Here is a 14265-nt window from a genome sequence, read left to right as displayed (position 1 = left end):
GCAATGTCTGAGAGACAGACTCCGGCTGCTTTCCTTCATCACTTTGCTCTCACTTCCAACTTCATCCTTTCCCCAATCACCTGAAAGGCAATCAGAGATTAAGTGAAAGAGAAAAATATATCAACATTTTTTTCTTTGAAAAGAGAGTCTATTTATCTTACAGCTTGATAAAATGCCCTAATAGGTCATGTTTATTTAAGTTTTTTTTTTTTTTTTTTAAATTTGTGATTGCTAGTCCTTTGCTTCTGAAGCTCTTCACATAGACCCCACAAACTCTGGCTGCAACCACTCCCAACAGTTATCTAGGATACAGCATGACTACAGTCTAGAGAGTTTTACCCTCCTCTGGTTATCCCCAGCTAGTTCATAGTAGGTGGCTTTGTGTAACAACATTGATTTTTAGGGAGAAACAGGGATGGAAGCAATATTTCTCTCTTATGTCCTACACTTAATGCAAAAAAGAACCAGTTTTAAAATATTCAGTTTCATTGTCACCTTAGTACTCACACAGATTGGAACATGTAACTTGGCTTTTTAGGTATCCAGTATAATTTTCTTTCTTTCTGGTGATGCTTCTAGCTATAGAAAATTTCTGTTATAATCTAAGAGTTAGGTAGCTTTGAGCAAACACTGAGCCTCTCAGAACCTTGGTATTTTGATCTGTAAGTTGGGGTTGATGGTACTAGTTTGGGATAAGTGCAATCTATAAGTTAACTGAAAATGAAAGTGAAGTTGCTCAGTCGTGTCCCACTCTTTGTGACCCCATGGACTTTAACCTACGCCAGGCTCCTCCGTATATGGGATTTTCCAGGCAAGAATACTGGAGTGGGCTGCCATTTCCTTCTCCAGGGTGTAAGTTAACTGGCCTCCCATAAAACCCAGTACATAGGATGTGTTCAGCCAGCATTAGTTTAATCAGATGGCATCATTCCTACAGATTCTAATGAATTACCCCATTGATACTAACCAAATGAAGAGTTACTACTATCAAGCACATTTATGCACAGAATAGCCTTTTTACTGGGTCAAATGCTTTAATCCTAAATCTTGATATTAATTGTAATAATAAGCAATCTTTATATACCTAGTTCTTTATGGATATCAAAGATGTGTGGTATCTATTATCTCACTTTACTCTTCCAGTGATCCCCAGAACTATGTAAACATGATTTATTGAAACTCCTGGAGCTTGAAAAACTCATTAGATATGTACATTATGTGATAGAAGAGGGTCTGGAACTCAGTCCAGAACCCATTTAAACTGAATCATGTCTATTGATTATAATAGGGGTCAAGGAAGGTAGGAAATAAAATATGTTTACAGCAATCAAATCAGGTAGATGTCTGTCTTCTCTAGCTTTAGCAGCAGCCATGTTCTTTTGGGTCTACTAGAGCTAACATTCTCTGGGCTAAGGTGGTTTTCAAGTAAGCGACTGTCCATTCGTATATATTGTGGCTTTTAATTTCATCTCATGATTTAGTTCACATTCAACTATCTAGTTGAATCGATAGCATTTTTCTCTGTGAATTTTGGACTCTACATTTTCTCCTTGATCATTTTTTAAAAAAACAGCATAATGATGACATGTTTAGATAATAAATAGTATTTTCAAAAGACTGACTCATTGGGTAAGAAAACTATGTTTCAGGGAGAGACAGGGATGGAAGCAATATTTCTCTCTTATGTCCTACACTTAATGCAAAAAAGAACCAGTTTTAAAATATTCAGTTTCATTGTCACCTTAGTACTCACACTGATTGGAACATGTAACTTGGCTTTTTAGGTATCCAGTATAATTTTCTTTCTTTCTGGTGATGCTTCTAGCTATAGAAAATTTCTGTATTAATTAATTAATTAATTAATTAATGTGTGGCTGGCCTATATGAACACTTCACCAAAAATATAAGGTTTATCATTGTTTTTACCTAGCATCAACCTCTGAGAAACTAGGGTTTTCCTATTAGGGATGTAAGTGGAGCCCCATCCAGCACTCTGTTTGCATTATCCATCTCTTAGAGTTTACAGTGGTAGAAAGAAAGTGGTATTAGAAAAAGGGAAACTATGAAATACATTTTATAATTTATCAATATCTGCATATCAGCATCTAATTTTTGACAAAGCTCCATTTTGAATGATTAAACTTTGTCCGTTTTGTAGGATCAATAAATTAGTTAAGACTTGTCATATAGTGTCAATTCTGAACTTACTCAGAGAGAAATGTCTCAGTAGGACATTTATTCAATATGGCTTATCCCAGGAATACATTTATAATGTTTATTAGGATTTGTAGTTTTTGAAAAGAAAAGAAAATCATCATTTTATAATAATCTGTGTTAGTGTGAGAGGAAAAAACCTAGTATGTAATTACATTGTCAAATTCCAACAATGCTCAAATTAATCTTCCTATTTGGTTTTGCATTAATCATATTTTTAGTAAAGATCAACTGACCCATTGCAGAAATTTCAGTACTCTGGCCTGATACCTTGTCTGAAAATGAACTTTGTGTAGTGAGCCACATACTTGATTGTTCTCACATCAATGTAGCATGCATTGACAATCCTTTTAGAAAAAGATCTCAAAAAAGAAAGTGGTTTGGGGTTGATTGTTTGCTTTTGCTAAATAAATAAATAAAGGTGTGGTTAACATGAATACCAACTCTAAAAATCTTGAACAGTTGTGAATACTGCAAGACTAGAAGATTTCATCAAATGTCAGTCACTTCATATCACTGGCCTTACTATAGCCCTTTGGAGTGTTATAAGACTTTTCTTATTTTTTTCATGGAACTACACCAGGAATTACACTAGGAATTATGTCAGCCCTGCAGCAATTTTCAAGAAGCCACAAGTCCATGATCCTGAAACTTTGACTGCTGACAAGAAGTTGCTTAGAGCAGCAGTGTTATTAACAAGCCACCTTTCCCACACCCCATCTGCACTGGAAGCCATCCCCAGCTCATCACCTCCATCTGTCTCTCTGTACGATGGGGCGTGCACACCAGCAGGCTCCGCCACAAGGTTCAGTTTGCTGCTGAGTTACTCATCAAACAGCGTGCGCTGCATGGACTCCTCGTTCTCAGGATTGCAGGCTGCAGGCAGCCAGTCTGTGAGTCTGACAGAAGTATACTTGCTTACTTTCTTTTATAATGAAGGCTCTTTAGGCAGGAATGTTGATGCCTTTAGGAATGAAGGTATTTTATGTATGTGCCCTGAGAGATCCATTTGGTGCTGCGGGCATCTCCTGAGACTTATTACCACCTCTTAGCAGGCTGGGATCCCTTGATTTGATGCCTTCCAGGACTTTGTTCTCTGCACAGTGTCCTCTGAAGACTACCAGCCCTGGATTCTTCTTCCACCTTTTAAAAGGCCTCTGAGAACTCATAAATTCAGTGCTTCTGGATTAAAGCATAGGATATACATGTGCCTACTATTTAGTTACCCTCTGGTCTTTTCCTGGAAAAAGACTCTGCTTTCACTCTTGCTGCTGGTTATCAAGTGATGAGCAAATGACTTACTACCCACTAGGTTTTTCTTTTTTTCAAACTAGTACTGTAACTGTTGTTGTTTAGTACTGAGTTATGTCCAACTCTTGGGACTCCATGGACTGTAGCCTGCCAGGCTTCTCTGTCTATGGGATTTCCTAGGCAAGAACACTGGAGTGGGTTGCCATTTTCTTCTCCAGGGGATCTTCCTGACCCAGGGATTGAACCTATATCTCTTGTGTCTCCTGCATCGGCAGATGGATTCGTTACTGCTGAATCACCAAGGAAGTCCTAACTGCTACTTTGCTCCAAAATTGTGAATTATCAGAGTTACTCTTGAGAAAGTTAATTTTCATGTTTTTGTTGTTGTTTGTTTGTTTAGCTTTAGTCTTTCTGTTTGGGTAGAAGTGGAATGGATGAGGGGCGTTTCTTCTTGTGTTATTTGTTATTTCAGATCATTGTGTAGTACTTTGACAATGCAGAGAAATCTCAGTGACTGTTGTCAAAACACAATAGCTCCTGGAAGTTATTTTTTTCTTTTGACCCAATGTAGGAGAGAACACATGGACAATAGAAGGGAAAGCATTATAATGTAATGGGTAAGAACAAGTTATGAACATTGTGGTAAGAAACGAATTCAAAACCCCGCTTTGCCAATTATCAGTTGCATGACCTTCAGTAAGTTAAATGATCCAGGCCTCTGTTTTGTCATTTGTGAAATGGGGGAAATGACAAGTCTCCAATTCTTTGATTACTTTGGGGTGTGGTAGTAATGAAAGTAGGTAGTGCATAAACCGGGCTAAACACAGAACATGGTATATAGTGAATACATGAATGTTACATTATTACATATGTTACATATTACATAGAATGTTACATATCTACTGTTATGACTGAGAACACAATGTTCTACAGTGAAAGTAAAAGTAGCTCAGTCATATCCGACTCTTTGCAACCCCGTGGACTGTAGCCGGCCCGGCTCCTCTGTTCATGGAATTCTGTAGGCCAGAATACTAGAGTGGGTAGCCATTCCCTTCTTCAGGAGATCTTCCCAACTCAGGGATCGAACCCAGGTCTCCTGCATTGCAGGTGGATTCTTTACCATTCTACCAGGGAAGCCCAAAATACTCTAAAAGCAGAGGGAAAAAACTGAATGATTTTTTTTTCAATTTTACTGTGTCAATACTTTCTGCTTTATTACACTGCACAATTTTTAACTCACAAGTAGAGAAACAGTTCAGTTCAGTTCAGTCACTCAGTTGTATCCGACTCTTTGCAACTCCGTGGACTGCAGCACGCCAGGCCTCCCTGTCCATCACCAACTCCCAGAGTTTACCCAAATTCATGTCCATTGAGTCGGTGATGCCATCCAACCATCTCATCCTTTGTCGTCCCCTTCTCCTCCCACCTTCAATCTTTCCCAGCATCAGGGTCTTTTCGAATGAAATCAGTTCTTCACATCAGGTGGCCAAAGTATTGGAATTTCGGCTAAAACATCAGTCCTTCCAGTTAACACCCAGGACTGATCTCCTCCTTTAGGATGGACTGGTTGGATCTCCTTGCAGTCCAAGGGACTCTCAAGAGTCTTCTCCAACACCGCAGTTCAAAAGCATCAATTCTTTGATGCTCAGCTTTCTTTATAGTCCAACTCTTACATCCATACATGACTACTGGAAAAAGCATAGGGTTGACTAGACGGACCTTTGTTGGCAAAGTAATGTCTCTGCCTTTTAATATGCTGTCTAGTTGGTCATAACTTTCCTTCCTAGGAGTAAGTGTCTTTTAATTTCATGGCTGCAGTCACCATCTGCAGTGATTTTGGAGCCTCCCAAAATAACAATGAGCCTCCCTTACTGTTTCCCCATCTATTTGCCATGAAGTGATGGCACTGGATGCCATGATCTTAGTTTTCTGAATTGAGCTTTAAGCCAACTTTTTCACTCTCCCCTTTCACTTTCATCAAGAGGTTCTTTAGTTCTTCTTTGCTTTCTGCCATGTGGGTGGTGTCGTCTGCATATCTGAGGTTATTGATATTTCTCCCGGCAATCTTGATTCCACCTTGTGCTTCATCCAGCCCAGTGTTTCTCATGATGTACTCTGCATATAAATTAAATAAGTAGGGTGAGAGTATACAGCCTTGACGTACTCCTTTCTCGATTTGGAACTAGTCTGTTGTTCCATGTCCAGTTCTAAGTGTTGCTTCCTGACCTGCATACAGGTTTCTCAAGAGGCAGGTCAGGTGGTCTGGTATGCCCATCTCCTTCAAAATTTTCCACAGTTTGTTGTGATCCACACAGTCAAAGGCTTTGGCATAGTCAATAAAGCAGAAATAGATGTTTTTCTGGAACTCTCTTGCTTTTTCAGTGATCCAGAGGACGTTGGCAATTTGATCTCTGGTTCCTCTGCCTTTTCTAAAACCAGCTTGAACATCTGGAAGTTCATGGTTCACGTATTGCTGAAGCCTGGCTCGGAGAATTTTGAGCATTACTTTACTAGCGTGTGAGATGAGTGCAAGTGTGCGGTAGTTTGAGCATTCTTTGGCATTGCTTTTCTTTGGGATTGGAATGAAAACTGAGCTTTTCCAGTCCTAAGGCCACTGCTGAGTTTTCCAAATTTGCTGGCATATTGAGTGCAGCACTTTCATAGCATCATCTTTTAGGATATGAAGTAGCTCAACTGGAATTCCATCACTTCCACTAGCTTTGTTCATAGTGATGCTTCCTAAGGCCCACTTGACTTCACATTCCAGGATGTCTGGCTCTAGGTGAGTGATCACACCATCGTGCTTATCTGGATCATGAAGATCTTTTTTGAACATTCTTCTGTGTATTCTTGCCACCTCTTCTTAATATCTTCTGCTTCTCTTAGGTCCATACCTTTTCTGTCCTTTATTGTGCCCATCTTTGCATGAAATGTTCCCTTGGTATCTGTAATTTTCTTGAAGAGTTCTCTAGTTTTTCCCATTCTATTGTTTTCCTCTATTTCTTTGCATTGATCACTGAGGAAGGCTTTATCTCTCCTTGCTATTTTTTGGAATTCTGCATTCAGATGGGTATATCTTTCCTTCTCTCCTTTACTTTTTGCTTCTCTTCTTTTCACAGCTATTTGTAAGGCCTCCTCAGACAGCCATTTTGCTTTTTTTGCATTTCTTTTTTTGGGGATGGTCTTGATCTCTGTCTCTTGTACAGTGTCACAAACCTCTGCCCATAGTTCATCAGACACTTTATCAGATCTAGTCCCTTAAATCTATTTGCTACTTCCACTGTATAATCATAAGGGATTTGATTTAGGTCATACCTGAATGGGCTTGTGGTTTTCCCTACTTTCTTCAATTTAAGTCTGCATTTGGCAATAAGGAGTTCATGATCTGAGCCATAGTCGGCTCCCAGTATTGTTTTTGCTGACTGTATAGAGCTTCTCCATCTTTGGCCGCAAAGAATATAGTCACTCTGATTTCGGTATTGGCCATCTGGTGATGTCCATGTGTAGAATGTTCTCTTGTGTTGTTGGAAGAGGGTGTCTCCTATGACCAGTGCATTCTCTTGGCAAAACTCTGTTAGCCTTTGCCCTCTTCATTCTGTACTTTAAGGCCAAATTTGCCTGTTATTCCAGGTGTTTCTTGACTTCTTACTTTTGCATTTCAGTCCCCTATATTGAAAACGGAGAGAATATTAAAGTTGCCATTTGGGGATTATATTCAGGAGGTTTCCAATAGGATTCAGCCAAGAATTCAGGACTTTGGGCCCTCCACTTTTGTCTCTAACTGTAAAACTCTTTCCTTTCACTCATATAGAACTATATACCCAAAGGGCACTCAGTAAAATAATAAGTCAACCCTTTAGGAGTGAGCCTAAAGATTATTTTAGTTTTCTTCAAAGCACCCGGTTTTGGGGGGAAACGTAAGCCATGTTATTTGCAAGCTTTTATGTCTTCTTGTTTAACATTTGTCTTGGACTATGCTACCATCACTGTTATGCAGCAAATCTGTTCTTAAAGTTAAATTTGATCAGACATAATAGCTAACTAAAGAACCAAGGGAGATGGTTAACTTTAAATTCAGGCACCAAATGGCACCCACCCATCACATACTTTAACAAAGTTTAATAAAAAGAATTCTTATGTTGGAATATTGAAATCTTTAAAATATAAAGTGACATATAAATGAGTGTAAGTTAAACTGGAGAAGTCTGGACAGGACTGGTGGATTGTATCAATGTTAATTTCCTGATGGTGGTTTTGTACTATAGTTTTGCAAGATGTTGCCAGTGAGGAAAACTGGGCAAAGTATGTGTCTATGCTATTTCTTATAACTGCACGTGAATCTACAATTATCTAATCTAAAATTAGCAAAATTTTTAATTAAAAATATGAAAGATAGGCATCGTCTTAATGGCCTCATATTTATAAAGACTTTTCCAACACACCTTCAGCTGCTCATTACTGAGACGTTTCATTGGTGGTGTTTTCTATAATCATAACTTTTAGTTGGTCCATGGCCTTTAAATTTCATAGCAACATGACATTTAGTGACTGAGCTACTATAGCTTATTCTTTCTTTCGTAAGAACTTAGGAAATTGGGACAGTCCTTACTTTTGGACTTAAAAAGAATTGGCCAGAAGATAAATAGAATCCACAAAGAAATTTGTGGATAAAGCAGCACAGAAATGTCTTCGAAAGAAGAGCATCTTCCACTGGTCTGTTTTAAAATAGAAGGGTATATTGTGACAAACTCTGGAACTTTAGCACACCTTCCATCTTTCAGTTCTGCAGTGTATTTATAGAACTATTAGCTTATAGCCCTGCTGGGAGCTTAAAAATAGTTGTTTTCTGATTGTCCTTTGGGATATTTAATACCTGATGGTTCTAGGGTATTATACCTTTGTTTTTTCATGTCAGATTTTCTTAATAGCCTTGCTAAAGTCCTAGGGTACAGATTCATATTTCTCATGGTAACAGATGATTTTGATCCACTCATGTCATCATCAAGGATTGTTATCAATACCTAAAGATCAGAATGATGCTGGATCACTAATGGTGGTACACTTGAATGTTAGCATGGCAGGAGCCAGCGACAATACGTCTTTGTCTTTTAGACCTCATTAAAGCCTTGCTGATTTTAGCCATGGGAAAAATTGTGAAAATGGAGGAACTATGACTTTCGTGTTTCTGTAACTCAGATTTATAACTGAAATAACTAATTCTCTTGCCTTTTTTGTTTGTTTTAATGAGAATAATAACAGTACATAATGTACAAGACCAGGTTTGATCATGGTGGAGTGTTAGGTATGTTTGCTTTGACCTATATTGTAAGAAAAGGAGGTGGGGGGGAATGCTTTATTTTGGTTACCTAGCAGTTATTTGTAGATCTACTTCCCATTATCTCATGTGCCCAAATAGACACTAGAGATCAGGGCAGATAGTAAATTTTACATTTTCAGTGCTTCCAAGCCCCACTCAGTCTTAAAAAAAAAAAACAACAACTGAAAATCACATTCTGAAACTCTGAAGCATCTCTGTCTGTTAACTTAGGTTGTTAAATAATGAGTTAGAGAGAAGTGATGGGACACACATCTTTTCCTCCAATTGTAGCTCAGTGCCTGTGGATATGATTGCACAGAACTTTAATAAAATTCATAGAGTCTTCACCTACTTTCCCTCCAATCTGAATGTTGGTTTTTTCATCATTCACTCTCAGATTCAGTTGGAAATCTCCCAAAGTGTAGTTCATGTAACTCTTCTTGAAAGGCAGCTGCCCAATCAACTGTACTCGACTTCAAGGAAGTTTTGAGGAAACTAATCAGAGTCATGATAATCCCCAAACTCTTAGGTTAAGTAGGAAACCTGTGGAACTGTGTGGTTGTACTAACAGCTTATTTATGGAATACGGTCTTTATTTTGGCGTTTTTTTAATGGTTTCACTCTACACCTTTAAGAGGCATGAGTATGCATTTGCTGCTCATTACATGCTGTTGTTCACGGGCAAAGCTGGGTACAAAGAGTCTCTGCAGGACAAACCCGACCATTCTCTGTACACGTGTACCATGCTGACTGCTGTGTGTGGTAGAAAGAGGCTTTGCAGATTCTCCAATTGGAAGAAATAATGAGCTTAAAGCAACAGCTCCTCTGAAAACAGTTGGCAGTTAGATAATGATGTATGTGTTACAAATTCTAGAGATATCAGCCAAGAAAGACAAAGAATGGCACATTAAAGAAAGGAAGGTGAAAATCTACTACCTTTCTTTTAAAGATAAACATATAAGATGCTTTTCAATATGATGACAACATTACCTGAGCTATATCTTGCTGCATAATAAATGACACCCATCACAAAACCTAATTCCTTTTGAAGAAGGTTAATAAGAAAGAAATTACACATGATGGGAAGAGCTGCAAAGTGGAAGTTAAAATTCTGGCCTGATGTTGAGGTTTTCATTTTTGCTCTTCACAAATAGCAACTTGGTTCCTCTTTCATACAGTGAACATGGGCTGTTTTGTGGACATCAATACCATTGATTACAAAGTAAAAGTTCTGTCAAACAGCAGTTTGATCTTCATGACAGCAAACAGCCTGTTTGATGTTTTTATTGAATTGATTGATTTTTTTTTCCGCTGAATTGATTGGTTGTTTCACTGTCATGTGGACACTTTCTAAATCAACATGTGCCTCTATAGAAGTGCTTTATTGAAAAGTTTGAATTCATGGATGTTTCTAGAATGTCAGGCTAACAGAATCTTAACCTCAGATTGCATGAGTACTGAGAAAAAGTAATAAATGACATCCGTCCTGAGAAAAAGTCTTTTTTTTTTTTTACTTTCTTGAAATTAGATTTGAATTTCAGAATTCAAGTAACTCAGTGTTAAGACTGATAAAAAAGGTCATTTTTAACCTCTTATCTTGTTCAAGTATGTACTTTGGATGTTGACCAAGTTGTTAGATAATACTTTATCAATAAAGGGAAGTTGATTTGTCATAGATTTTTGAGGGTAAAAGAAAAAGGCAGCAGGATCCCACCCCCTCTCTTCCTTATTCTGCCTCATCTCTTTGAATAGCTAGGTTGATATATTAGCCAGGTTTCCCTGTCCTTTCAAAGGGGGTTGTCAAATCTATTGATTCAAGGCAAGCTTTGTTTTTAATGTCCACAATGTGAGTCCTGCAAAACTTCTTTTCTTCTTTGATAAGTTTAGATTTACCTGTGGGCTTCTGTTTTAAATGATGGAGTTTAGGCATCTGCTATACTCTGCCTATGAGAGCAATGTGCTGGCCATTTATTCTGTTTATGGTGGGCAGAGAATGTGGCTACAAACAATTTTATCTGTCTTGGTTTCAATGCAACTGCATTTCAATGCAGTATTAAGCACTGCATCTCCCAGAGGCCAGATTAATGCTATTTGTGCAGTCAGAGTGTCTCTCTTCAACTAGGGCTGCAACAGGATGCATTTTCCAAGGTGGACTGTGATAGCCCTAGAAAGGTTGGCTTGTAACACCTCTGACCTGTCAACTTTGAACACACATAGAGTTGTTCAGGACTCAAGTTCACTTAATAATGAGATTTTATTTGGTGAATCCTGTTCCTTCTGACACTAACCAAAGTGTGTGTCTAGATTTTCTCCCATGTCATTTATTTATTCATCCATAGTTGTTGGGCCACCAGATTTATTTCAAGACATCTTATTTACAGCAAATACTTTTGTCTTTTGCTTGACTGATCAAAGGTATCTGACACATCTTTCCTATTTTCTGTCTCACTCAAACTTATATCTCTGTATAGAGATATCACAAATACCTCTATACTTGTGTCCTTCATACCACTTCAGTAAGTCTATATAATTTTAGCTCTCTTTTCTTTTTTCTTTTCTTTTTTTTTTTTTTTTTACCATTTAAGTAAAGTTTTACCAGGGAGAGATTTCCTTTTCCTTCTGCATAACTGCATTTTGTAATTATGCCCTTAATTTTCTGAATGAATATTGATTTCTAGTGGCTCTGTCATCACTGTCGACAAATATTTTCGCATCTTCCCTAACGAAACAAAAAGGTGTCTCCAGCTTGTGGTACTCTGGAGTTACTGCTTTACTGCCAAGTTTCTCCGAAAGGAAATTTACTATTGCAGCCATCATTCCCTCACCACCCCGCCTCCCTGACAGTTTGGCGTCTGGCCTCATCACTTTACAGGAATTCCTTTTCCCAAGGTCACCAGTGTCTTCCTAATTGCCAAACCCAACAGTGTGTTATCAGTCCTAATTCCTGAAATCACTGTAGCATTAAACACTACTTGACTTCTTTGACTCTTGCCTCTTTTTTTTTTTTTTGGTCCCTCAGAGAACTTGTGAATTCTCATTTCTTCAATTTTGAGTGGCAGGGTTGGGTGGAAAGAGCTTTGATATGAGGCAGATAACAATTCTGATTCTATGGGAACTCCATTTTGAGGTTATATGAACTTGGACACATTTCTTCACTTCTTGTAACCTCAGTTCTTGCATCTCAAAAGTAGGAACGACAGTACCTTCTTCATAGGATAAACAGGATTAAGTGAGAAGGAGGAGCACAGTGATGCTCAATAAATATTAATTTCTTTGACCCTTCTAAATAATTTCTCGAATTTCTAAGTTTGGGTCATACTTATTTTCTTGGCTGGTCATTTCTTCTGGAAGCTCCCACTCCTACCTCAATTATGAATATTAAAGCACACACCATGTTTTCTCTCCCCATGACCACCACCCCAAAATGTCTCTTCTAAAATTCTCTTTTTGTTTCAGAGTCATCAGGGCCTTCACAGAGGCCAGAGACAGCTTCCAGGTCTTTGGAAGTTCTTGGTCTGCTGCCTCTCAAGGGTCACAGAAAAGATTTTCTGAGGGAATCTCTATATGTGGGGCTGCTGTTACCTCTCCTGACACCACTCTAGCTCTGTTTTAAGCATTCTTCTTTTTCTTGCTTGATGAGTTAGCTTGTCCTCAGCTTCTACCCTTGACTTTCTTCTGGACCCAATAGAAATTCTTGGTCTTGGTTAGGGTTCATTATTGGCTCTCACATCAGCATTAATTAGCTTTGCTGCTTCCCCTAGGGGTTATCAAACCAAATTCATGGTCTTCCAGGCCTCCGGAGTTGCCTGTCTGGATGGCTCTCTGTTGCCCTCATCTGACACAAATCCACAGTTATCAAAGTCACTTCATTAGAACCTGCTTCTGAGATTCGCCCCTTCAGGGTGAGACAAGTAATGTCATCACTTTCAGTCTCTCAGATTGGAGCCTTGAATTAGCTTTTCATATTTATTTCCCTCCTGTTTCTCTAAGACAGCCCCCCAATCCATTCAATCCTCAGTTACTTTAACTTTGCAGTGCTCCAGACATGAGTGTTTTTTTAATCAATATTACTCCTTTATTTATTCCCTACTGGAGTATGCATACACTTTAGTCATGTCCTTTTTCCAGCCTTATAGAGTATAGCTCTCCACACTCCTCTGTCCATGTGATTCTCCAGGCAAGCGTATTGGAATGGGTTGCCATGGCCTCTTCCAGCGGATCTTCCCAACCCAGGGATCGAACTCATGTCTCTTATGTCTCCTGCATTGGCTGGTGGGTTCTTTACCACTAGTGCCACCTGGGAAACCCTTAATATTATTTATACCAATAGAATAACAAGGCCACTAATAATAATAACATGAAAACAATAATAACAATACTGATAGCTAACATTTGTTGAGAGACTATTATGTGCTAGGCATTCTGAAGGACTCCATAAGCCTTAAATATTATAGAAGAGAAAATTGAGGTTTAATGAGTTTAAATACCTTACTCAAGGTCATAGTGAGGATGGGGGCTAGGGATTTAAGCCCAGGTTTAACAGCTCTTAATCATTGTTCTGTATTCTTTGAAATGACCTTGTTCCCTTGATGGAAGCATTTATGTGTTTTTCATAATTGTTTCTCAAGTTGAATGGCTTTCAGTCATACTCCAATATAAAATAAAATGTCAAGTGACAGATTTTATGCACTGATCGAGTGATTTCATGGATTTGGAAATAAATGGTAAATGAATTTTATTTTAGTAAAGGTTTGCCCAGTTTGGTCAAAAATAAGGAGAATCCCAAAGAGAGAGGGTCATTGTGTGATATGAAGAAAGCAAGTGGGTGGAAATTTGATCTCTGATTCATCACCTTAAGTGGAGACACTCTCTGGCCAGGAAGACTTCAAAGGGGGTGTCCTTGGAAAGAGTAAAAATGGAAGCAGAGCTAATGGTTTCAGGCAACAGGAAGGGGAGGGAGAAGAGCAGCGGTGAGCTTGAAAGGACAGCTTACTGCTAAAACACTCTCCTTAGCTTTAAGCCCTCGAACATGCGCACTGTAACGTCAGAACGGTTGTATGGAAATTCTAGTGCTCGTTGTGCTCAGTCTTACACAGAGTACTGGACTCGGTATCTAAACCCTGAATTCTCTTCTTAGCTCTATCACTGCTGCTGCTGCTGCTGCGTCGCTTCAGTCGTGTCCGACCCTGTGCGACCCCATAGACAGCAGCCCACCAGGCTCCCCACCGCTGTTTAACCTTAGACAAGTCTTCCAACCTTCTTGGTCCTAAGTTTTGTCGTCTTGAAATCCCTGGGAGTGGGATTGGATGAGCTCTGTGCTCTTCTCTGCTCTAGCATTCTGGTATTCTGTATGTTCTAAACGCGGCAATGATTTATGGCTTAGTTTTGTGGCCTGGGCCCATGCTACTCACTTGCTAACATCACATATGGATGTCGTGGGTTGCACCGGTCACTCAGAATGTGGAGAAAATTTAAAATCATGA

General features: G+C 38.8%; 1 long non-coding RNA gene across 11 annotated transcripts in view; it reads left to right on the top strand.

The window, feature by feature from the left end:
• Nucleotides 1-14265, top strand: part of LOC147378444 (uncharacterized) — a 226329-nt gene that overhangs the window by 60117 nt on the left and 151947 nt on the right. The window contains exon 3 of one of the 11 annotated variants that reach the window (XR_015152415.1): nt 2798-3107. The exons of the other annotated variants lie outside the window; for them this stretch is intronic. This is a non-coding gene — a long non-coding RNA (uncharacterized LOC147378444). The remainder of the gene's footprint in view (nt 1-2797; nt 3108-14265) is intronic. 11 annotated transcript variants of the gene reach the window in all.

Source organism: Bos grunniens, chromosome 2 (assembly GCF_055505025.1).
Source record: "Bos grunniens cultivar Pamir isolate PY7600 chromosome 2, Bosgru_T2T1.0, whole genome shotgun sequence".
NCBI classification, from domain to species: Eukaryota; Metazoa; Chordata; class Mammalia; order Artiodactyla; family Bovidae; genus Bos; species Bos grunniens.
The sequence above is the reverse complement of the archived record's forward strand: the minus strand, read 5'-3'. Positions and strand labels throughout refer to the sequence as shown.